The sequence below is a fragment of the Salmo trutta genome, chromosome 2 (assembly GCF_901001165.1).
Source record: "Salmo trutta chromosome 2, fSalTru1.1, whole genome shotgun sequence".
NCBI classification, from domain to species: Eukaryota; Metazoa; Chordata; class Actinopteri; order Salmoniformes; family Salmonidae; genus Salmo; species Salmo trutta.
Genome location: NC_042958.1, coordinates 52,302,954 through 52,311,294, shown reverse-complemented (window position 1 = coordinate 52,311,294; position 8,341 = coordinate 52,302,954).

Below are 8,341 nucleotides of genomic sequence, written 5' to 3'. Positions count from 1 at the left end.
TTGGCATTTGATGGTGGGTGGACCGACGGCCCTCTTTGTGGTAGTAATTCTAAGTAAAAATGTAAATGAAATTTAAATGTCAACGATGTCCCAGTTAAATACAGTCGTCTGAAGAGACAGGTCCATTCTATGAATTCTATTTCTATGATTGAAATGACACCCACCCTGTATTCAAGAGCATGTTGTGTCTCAACCAATGGTGGGCACAACACAAAACCTCAGATGATGTAAAGTAGGGTTTAAGCTACAACACATGCAAATCTGTTGTTTTTTTTTTAAAGTTCACGTGTTTTTTGATAATTGATTTTAAATTTAAACGTCATAACCCTAACCCTAACCACCCCCCCACCCCACCCCCCACTCCCCAATCTAGAAATTATACAATTGTTTGACAACCCTGTGTGTAAGGTTTTAATTCTATAATTCTCAAACGTAGATTTCTTCCAGTGATAAAGACATGGATGTCTCATGGTAGGGTGGGATATGCAACATTGGTCAACTTTAAGAACCTCTATCTCCTGAATGTTTTTGCATTCAGGTCCAAAAAGTCACTTTCTGACCACTTCTTTCATGGCCAAACATGTATGTTTTGTTTAAGTCGAAAGGGAAGCTGTCAAAAAGGGAATGAATTCATATGGATTTACCCCACTGGCAGAGGGCCAAGTACGCCTGATCCACAGCACAGGTCAGTTTCATCATATCAAACACATTCAAGCACATTTACATTAGATGTAAACAGTAAACACATGAATGTCTAAAACATTGTTTTACAACCTAGTAAACGCATGACTGTTCTATTCCAAACAGTTCCTGGTCTGATCCTCTTGGCAATAAGTGACAGTTCTCTTGTTTGCTTGATACGCATTACACAGGATTGCTCAGCCACTGCTGTCTCATCACATTGTTCCTTCCTGGTGGAGGGAGGCTGAGGCTTTTGACAACTAGAGCCACCAAGCCACACCAAGATTAGGCCTGGGCTGGCAGGACAGTCCCACAACACCCCTGCCAGCCTGCATGCCAGCCTGCTGTCCTGCCTACTGCCAGGGGGAGGAGGAGGAGGGCTGATGGCTGCTACACATGGATGCTCCTTATGATGCTCAGCAGTCAAGCTGGGCAACACATCAGCAACACATAACTATATGGCCGGCTTCCTCACCAATCAGATCAATTCAAGCAGAGAAGACTGCGATTTTCCAAGCAAGGAACCCACTCACAATGTGTTGTCATTAAGAGTCTATCACCTACATCAGGGATCATCAACTAGATTCAGCCACGGGAAAAAGAATTCACGAGCGGACGGACAGGGGGCTGGAAGACAATTACAAATAATTTGTAGACTGCAAATTGACCGCAAGAAGCCCAAACTTAAATAATATTTCACTAAAACAGTAATTTCAAACCTTGCTTACATTTCTATGCGATCACATAGTGTAAATCTCTCTATTATGCGTGGTAATTAAGATCACATGGAGCTGATTTGCTGGTGTTTTTACAGTTTTTATGTCCAACTATAAAAAACAAAATTAAATGTTTTTTTTGCTCAGAAAACTGAAATCAACCACGCCAAATTCGGTCCGCGGGCTGCCAGTTGGGGAACACTGTCCTACACCATCCGTTGATTTATAAGAAAGAGACCTACCAGAACTCCAACGTGGCATTATCTAGGCTGACCTTTGACCTCTATTGCCTCTCTGACCTCTATCACAGCATCATGCTCCCTCCAGGTCTTCAACACCTTAATAACACCACAACGTTCTAGGACAGTTTATGGCACACAGTAGACCATTTGTCATATCATGCCTGTTATTGAGATAATGGATAACTGAACCAGGGGAATGTAGGTATTTTTTATGTTTTTGTGAACAATCTCTAGGAGTAATTCGAGTTTGAGCACTCCAGGGTTCTACATTTGTCATGATTATTGGATGAGATATAGCTCGGTTTGTGAAAATGTATGTCTCAAAAGTCTCTTGTGTATGTGTCAAAAGTGGATCTGCTGGGAAAGGACTTGACTGAAAAACTGAAGTGTATGTGCATCAATTTATTTTTCTCTAACCTGCTGTACAACTGAAGGCTAACCTTAACGCTTAAAGGAAGCAACCGTTAAGCTTAAATAATCTTAATACTTGTTATATGCACATTGTGATCACAGCTATGTTTGAGAAATCCTTTGAAGGGTGACTGGGGCCACATAATTGTTTATGTCATAAGGAACAGAGATACTTGTTTACACAGTCACCTAACATTCCACACGGAGGTGGATCTTCCTGTACATCGCCTCTTTAGGGTTATTTGTAGTGAAAGGATGGCCTGGAGTGGCTGTTTAGATACATCTGTTTTCAAAAGCAGGCATAGCTGTGGGAAGATGTTTTGTGTGTGTGTGTACAATTTCTAATGTGATCAGTAGCCTAAACATAGATCAAGATTCGGTAATAGTAGTCACTGCAGCCTAAAGTAAATGTAAATACATTTGCAAAAATTATACATTTTACTCCAGTATAGACATAAATAATGTAATTCAAAATGCTTCACCTGAGAGCATGACTTAGCCACAGAGTATCATACGCTTCTTTTAAAGCTGTGGATTGTTTCAAATCCATTTGGGCAGTGTATATGGTAATAGGCCTAGCTGATTGTTGAGATGCAGCTGCCAGTGAAAAGCAATTTATCTAAAATATGTGTGTACGATAGTGTGTCTTCAGTATCATTTGAAATGTAGAGACAAGAACAGGGAGAACAAACAAACAAAATGTCAAAACACAAAATAAAATAACACCACACAAATAAAAAAGGACAAAACAAAACAGATTAAAGACAAATAGTTTTCAGTGTTTCCAAATTAAAACCGTCTATTCAAATTTGCTTCTCAAAGGCTACCATCCCAGAGGGAAACAGAGAAAAAGATGGAGCAATGCAATGTTATCTCACATTGTTGTTAATTAGCTCTTGCAAGTGGGAGATAGCATCGGACCAATTGACCAGAGTTTTGGGCTTGGCCCCACGAAGTCTGGCAGTGGATCTTTCCAGCTGCGCAATGTCCAAGTACATGTGCAATCAACATCTTCAAATGGCAATACCCAGTTCAAAGCGACTCCTGAGAATAGTTTTTTTTGCCTGCTGTTAATGCAGCCATAACAATCCACCTCTCTTGATAAGATAACAGGGCTACAACCCAGCAGGAGGAGGGATGGGTAAATTGGTAGGCTTCTGCCAAGAATATCATTTAAAAGACTAACAACGTGAACCCAAAGGGACTTTACTAGTACACAGCTCCAAAGCATACAGTATGCATATAATTACCCACTTCAGATTGGGTATATTTATTACAAAAATCACTATCCACAAGCACCATTTTGAACCTTCGCTCTGGGGTTAAATAAAACCTTTGAAATGAATAGTTTGATGGGCAAGAATTGCAAGTTGCATATCATGGTCCAATACCGTTCTAACCCTGCACGTTGTAGGTCCTTCTCCCAGATCTCCACGGCAGGTAGATGTTTATGAGTCACTGGCCTATCATATAGTGAGGACACAGTTCTGTCTTTCATCCGGATATGAAAGTCGTTTCAGTGAGAGCTTGGTTTGGTGTCCTATTGTACACTGTAGGTTCTCAGTGTTGTATGGAGTCTGAGATTAAAAAGAGAAAAAAACAGGGAGAGAATATGACTCTTTCAGATGTTGAAAGGAACGAAGCCCTTGCAGGTTGAACATATCCTTCAAAATATTAATACCTTCCTTAGACCAAGGAGAGAATGTAAAGGGAATAAAATAATGATTCCAAATAGGAGATAACTGCAAGTTGTGCCCAGATAATTATTGATTTGGTACCAAACAGTCAACACATGTTTTTATAATAAAAAAATCCCAGAAGGTCCTGAATTCTAATTGGGTGAGACTTGGCCTCCTCTATTTTCCACCAAGGCACATCAGATGAAGAGTCAAGCCAAATAGTCAGTGACCTCAGCTGAAATGTCCAGTAATAGAGTTTAGAGTTGGGTACAGAGAGCCCTCCAAACCTTTTTGGCTGTTGTAAGGTAGAGATGCTAATTCTACTTCATTTCCCATTCCAAATGAAATTTCTCACCTTAAAGAAGGAAGTTGGGGGAGGAAGAGGAAGCATTGAAAACAGGGAATTACTATGGAGGAGGACATTCATTTTAATAACCGAAACTCTCCCATGAAGTGGAGACCATCTACTGAGATGTTTTTTTACTGTTTTCCAATTTTGCAATGAAATTCACATTAATGATGAGCTGCAAATTAGATCAAATTTGAATGCTGAGGTATGTAAATCCCTTATTTTCTAAAGTGATACTGTCACGCGTGCTCCCTCTCCGGCCTCTAGGTCATCAGGCTGCTAGTTATGGAGCACACCTGTCACCATCGTTACGCGCACCTGCACATCATCAGACTCACCTGGACTCCATCACCTCCCTGATTACCTTCCCTATATATGTCACTCCCTTTGGTTCCTTCCCCAGGCGTTATTGTTTCTGTTCCAGTGTCATGTCTGTGCGCTGGTCGATGTTCGATCAAGGGGGCTGCCTTGAGCAGACATCCACGTCATCGGCGCCTGGGGAACAGTGGGTTAACTGCCTTGCTCAGGGGCAGAACGACATATTTTTACCTTGTCAGCTCGGTAAGGGTTATGCTTAAGGTTAGGGTTAGGATTAGGGGAAGGTTAGCTAAACAGGTTGAAGTTAGGGTTAGGGGAAGGGTTAACTAACATGCTAAGTAGTTGCAAATTAGCTCAAAAGTAGTTGAAAAGTTGCTAATTAGCTAAAATGCTAAAAATGAGATTCAAACTCGCAAAATTTGGGTTGCTAGACATTCGCATTATATGCCCAACCAACCACCATATTTTAGCTTTTGCCTTATGTTACCAATTGTCTTATGTAACCATACCAACGTAACATATCATACTCATTTTGGTGTCCCGGATTTAGTTTACTATGTTACGTCTTGTCTATGAGACCAGGCTGATAGCACTGACTCTTCAAGATTTTCATGTTTTTTTTCATCATAAATGCTTAAAAATCCAGAGGTTGCCTTTCAAAAACGATCGGCAGGTAAGGTGGTTTCCACAAGATAGCACAGCCACAAAGTCAAAATTGTCTGTATCATAGAAAATCATGAAAACAAACATTTGCTTAATTTAAGGTTATGAATAAGGTTATCAGTATGGTTAAGTTTAAAATCACATTTTAAGAAGATAAATTGTAGAAATAGGCAGAGGGTTATGACTTTGGTTATTGTAACTAATGACGAGCCGCGTAGATGGGGAGAGACAATCTGTCCAGCACTGGCTTTATGTTAAATATGACTTTAATTAGACATTTTACACCATTACTTGATGCTAATCTACCCAAACTCATTGAACATGTGTATTCACTCACTATTATTATTTTGTTGGGGTGTTTTAGAGATTTCAATTTTAATGGAGCTAGGCTAACACAACACTACTGTCCCCTCCAGCAGTTCAGTTCACATTGTCAGATCTCCCCCACTACCTTTCCAGACACAGACAAACACAGAGCCAGTAATTGGACTGCTGCGTTTGTTCCCCCATGAATATTCAAGGTCTCGCAAAAAAAACACAAACTACATAATACACATTTAAGAAATTCAATTCCTGAGCCTGTTTATAAACACATTTTGAAGGCGAAGGAAGGGAGTCGGGATATTGTACAAAGTCACTGGCAGTAATGGTCCCCTGGAGAGCCGCGCCTGAGAGGGATTCAGGTAGCAGACGGCCTCCATAATTCTGAATCTTTCAATTCAATCTGACAGAATCATTCCTACATGAAAGCTGTCAGCTCGGTGCGAGACATATTTGTCAAATGTCATTCTTGGGGGCTCAGAGGGCACACTGAGTAAATTAAAAGGCTTGCCTACTAGGAGCAGAGGAAAGAAAGTACATTCCCCCCTCAGTGGAATTCTAACCCATATCATATGCATTCCTTGCTCTCCTTTTAGCCAGAGGCTTGCAGTAGATGGAGTCATTCCCCAACAGTACAGATCTTATTTACAGAGAAACAGCATTAGGATTGTAATATGTGCATTCTTCAAGCCTGTCTGTGCTATCAGTTAGGTTGTGAATAGGCCATTGAGACTGCACACCACCATCCAACAGCATTTAAAAACTTACTGTGGGTATTAACATGTTCCACTGGCACTAACTAAACTAATAAACTACTTTAGGGATGATTGATACTGTAACTGTATGTTTGCTCTGGTTTCAGGTGTTTTGGCGCCATCAAGTGAATACACTACAGCGCAACTATTTCCTGCCTCAAGGTATGGACAGCAGGTATGGACTACTGTATGGGGGCCCCAGGACACTATATCGATCTGAATCTGAATATTTGTATAATTTCCAGACAGAATATAAACATTCTAAATGTATCCAGTTGTTATCGGGACTTTTACAGAAGGAAAAAAAGTGTACAATCTGGACTCTGAATACAGACATAACTTAGAATGACTGAAAGATAAATATTCCAGTAGCAGTATATATGTTATTCAGCTGTTGAGCTCTTACAATGTGTATACTTTGTATACACAAGTGTGTCTAACGGAAATGCACTAGGCCAGGGTTCTCCAACTGGCAGCTTGCAATTTTCATTGTTGGACATAAAAGACTGTTAAACCCCCAGGAAATCAGCTCCAAGTGATTTACATTTTGGAAATCTGTTCCCAAGTATTCCCATGCCATGCATAATAGAGAGACGTGTTCGTATACAAATGTAAGCTATGTTTGAAATGATTATCTTTAATCTGTTTGGGCTTCTTGCAGTCAATTTGCCATCTACAAATTATTTGTAATTATGTTCCGGCCTCCTGACCAACCACTCAAGAAATAATCGTCCACGGCTGAGTCTAATTGATGATTCCTGCACTAGGCTACAATTAACATTGCCGTAGCATCTCGTCTGAATGGCGGAAGCAGTTAACTGTCTGTATAACCTGGGTGGTTGGAGCCCTGAATGTTGATTGGCTTAAGTATAACTGTGGTGTTTTCTCCCTAAAAGCTGGGCACAGATGTCAAATCAACGTCTATTCAACATCATTTCATTGAAATGACGTGTAAAAAATGTTGATTCAACCAGTGTGTGCCCAGAGGGTTGTTTCTTCTGACTGAATGCGAGTACTTAACTGTAATCGTCCTGGTCTGGGAAACAACTTGAAGACAAGACCTATGATGCAATGCCATTCAAGGCAGCCTACAGCAACATAAACTGATGAAATGTTTTGATGCGTAAATCTAATGATCAAGCACCTTGCGGGGGAATTACAGAACAATAGCTGACTTTATGTGGAAAATATATATTGCAGCGCTAACAAAAGGTGCACACAGCAAGAATTAACAATAAACAGATTCAAAAATATTACACAGCAACTCTATTTTAGCTTACTCTTATGTGACTTATCAGTTTTCAATATGTTAACGTTGTCAGTTTTTGACATGATATAATGTGACGTGGCCAGGAGCATCGAGGGCCAAATGAAACTGTGGTAAGGTGAAATATTAATCTTAATCGCTGCTCCTCATAAATAGCTACATCTCAGCAGGCAGGCAGAACCTGCAGACGGTGACTACATGGACAGCAGCAGCAGCCACAGGCCCGGTCCACACAAGTGATCTCACCACACCGCTCCTCCACAGCTCTCCGGTGTTTCCTGATGCATTTCAGACCAACTCATCTGTGAGAATCCATTTCGAATCATGTCTTGATGACTATGAGCCTACGCGTGCGTTGAAAAAGATATGAGCCACAGTATTGCCTGTTACAACCATTGGGTACAACTATTCTACCTCAAACAGTCTTATGTCTGTGCTGTCTGTTCTGGCATCGCCTGACTTCCAAGCATAATGGGTCTTGGACTGGTACATCTCTGCTCAGTGAATAGAGCGAGAGCGAGAGAGGGATCTTGTCATTGCTCTGGGGTTGCGTGCCGCGTGGCAGGGCTGTGGTGACATCAAGCAGGCTGTGTGTCACTCCTTTCCTCCCAGGGCTAAGAGCCAGATGCTGTTGAAGGTCTCTCCTTCTATCCTCTCGTCGTTCTCCTTAACCCCCAGTGGAAAGACCAGGCTGTCGAAAGGAAACATGGCTCACCTCTGGGCCCCCAACATGCTGCAATACTATTAAGCCTTCAGTAGCACCAGCTCCTCAGGCGGTAGGCTACATCTGTCCCATTCACGGCCCTGTTGTATACTGCTCATTCATGTAATTGCATGTCATCTTTTTTTAATGGTGCTGAAACCACAGAAGTGCTATATTGAGATGATATGGTAGCTATAGAGACAACAAGGTGAGATCAGTAAATAAAAATGGGCTAG